The sequence below is a fragment of the Macrobrachium nipponense genome, chromosome 18 (genome assembly GCF_015104395.2).
Source record: "Macrobrachium nipponense isolate FS-2020 chromosome 18, ASM1510439v2, whole genome shotgun sequence".
Taxonomy (NCBI): Eukaryota; Metazoa; Arthropoda; class Malacostraca; order Decapoda; family Palaemonidae; genus Macrobrachium; species Macrobrachium nipponense.
This window is the reverse complement of record NC_087211.1, coordinates 79952795-79955493: the sequence shown is the minus strand read 5'-3', so window position 1 is coordinate 79955493 and position 2699 is coordinate 79952795.

Below are 2699 nucleotides of genomic sequence, written 5' to 3'. Positions count from 1 at the left end.
ATACATTAAAAGAGATGAATCCTTTGTTAAAAGAAACTGGAACAAAAATCCATATGACTGTCATCGTGAAAAGAGTGAGAATCTTGTAAGGGCTGAAGTCCTTTCTCAGGAGTCAAAAGACATCATAGCTGAGGCATTGGGTAGACCAAGAAAGTCTTTATGTAAATTTGCGCTTGAACTAGAAACAAAAAGGGGAAAGAAGAGAAGTTATAGTGCTGTATATCATGAGTTGAAAAAATCTGGTATCAAGCCATTTCATGTTATCAGCAAGCCCAACATCACTCAGCAACAGAGAGAAAAAAAAAAAAAAAAGACCGTGCATGGTTTTGTGGTTCATTTCTTAAAGATTGGGATGAAGCTGACTTTCTCCATGTTGCCGCATCAGATGAATTCTTCATTTACACAGTCAGGAAGCCAAATCATAAAAATGACATAATTTGGGCTGCAAAGTTGGATGATATCAGCGATGATGTGCGCTATCGCATGTTTGGGAATTTTTCTCCTTTTCACAGCCAAACGGTTAATGTGGATCCTCAAGGAAAAAGGACAGTCATGGAATGGCGAATACTTCAGAGAAACTGTGCATACTGGTGGAGTATTGCCTTTCCTCAAAGATTCTGAAAATGTGTTATCTGTTGAAGAAATCACATTTTTGCATTATAAGGCACCATGTTTCAAGGCTCTTCAGACACAGGAGCTGCTTCGAAACAGTGGTATCGATTTCTTCTCATCAAGTGAATTTCCAGGTAGCTCCCCTGACCTTAATATGTGTGAAAACATTGGTAGTATCTTAAAGGATCGTGTTGAAGCACACACAGTGAACTATGATGGTATACCAAGCCTCGACGACCTGCGAAGAGAGGTGACTGAAGCGCTCAGGAAATGGAGTTTGATTCTCAGCTTTTTGCGATTTACTGAAATCATACCCCTCAAAGAATGCAGGCCTGTAAGCTATAGTAGTACAGGCAGATGGAGGCCACACAAAATATCAAATACTCAAAGAGAAACTTAAATAAATTCCATGTTCTAATACTATTCTTTTTGTCCATATCAATTTTAGTTTATGATGTAGAGGTGGGGGGCGGGGGGGGGGGGGGGGGTGGGGGGGGGGGGCATTTTAATTTCAAACACTGTATTTATGTTCATACAACTGAGTAACCTACCTATCATATTGGATATCATTTCTATCGCTATGGAATGCATCCACCCTACAGTTCCAGTGTACCTGTTGAATTAGTATAACACTGAACCGTTTCCGTCTCTACCAGAGAGAGAGAGAAACAACATTTTACATTTGCTTTTGAACTTGAGAGCACTTTCTTTTTACCTGGTGCAGTAGTTTTCATCAATTGAGACACAATAATCCATATTTAAGATAATTAATTATCTAATTAATATTGTCTTGAGACCACTAAACTAAACAAAAACAAGAAAATGCTGGCACATTTCATAATCATACAAACTCGCATTGCTAAGAATGCAGAAGTCTGTAGAAATAGTTATGTAGGGAAAATATTAGCTAGGAAAATCTACTAGTAGAGTTATGGTAGATGAAGGCGAAGGAGAGGTAGAAACTGAACGCAAAATAGGATGTTTGAAAAGTGAGACCCATAAAACCAGTGCCTTCGACACAACAAAATGTGATGAGGCAAGTTGTAAGTGTTGAACCTTGACCCATCAAGTGGGAGGTTACGATGGATCACGGCACCCACTAGGATTCGCCCAAGGGTGGGACAGGAAACAGTAGGCATTCGGCACCCACTAGGATTCGCCCAAGGGTGGGACAGGAAACAGTAGGCATTCAAGTTCAACCAATTAAGAAGAAAATAGGGTGTTTTCCAGTTGAAAAGAAGGAGGAGTCTGATTCATCCTTATTTTCGATTAACTTATTGAAAAACAAACTAATGAGGACATATGACAGGGAAAAAGTTTTAATCTGTCCTGGGTCCTGAATCAGATATTGGTGCAAATACAATAGAAGCTTAACTTCTCACTGCATAAAGAAAAGATAATTTCAGGTCTATTTTAAATGTATTATGATGTAAACAGATATTACTATAGTAGATTCACATCACTGGTGCATCTGAAATCTAGGCCAGTCCCTTACGACGCTCCTGATTGGCTGTTGATAAGCCAATCACGGGACTGGAAACTCTCAGTCTCTCTCAAGAGTTCACATAGGCAGGATGTATGTTCCACCTCTCATGAGGACAAGCTAGTCTTTCAAAGCATCCCTCAGGGAGAAGTGAAACAAATACATCCTGCCTATGTGAACGCTCCAACCCTGTCATTGGCTTATCAACAGCCAATCAGGAGCGTCATAACGGGACATGATAATGGATTGGCGATCTGGGAAGATAGAATAGTTAGTCCGCATAATTATGGTTGCCAGTTGATCTTTACGAGTTTTTGCAGAGATGCAGGTATATATAATATTAGAAGTTTCATTGTCTATGAAACGTGAGCTCCAGATATATCCTTGAAAAACTCCTGGACATTGCCTTGTACTACACAGCAAATTATTAAAAGCGAGAATTTGGCACTGAAAATCCTTCGTTGGGAAAACAACTCAGTATCGCACTTGTTTGGCTTACTACCTACTAGCGATGAAAACTGGTATGCCCATAGGAGATTGTGGAGGTAATTGATCATTTGTTTACTACACCTATTCGTAGGATATGATGATCATGAAAACTTCG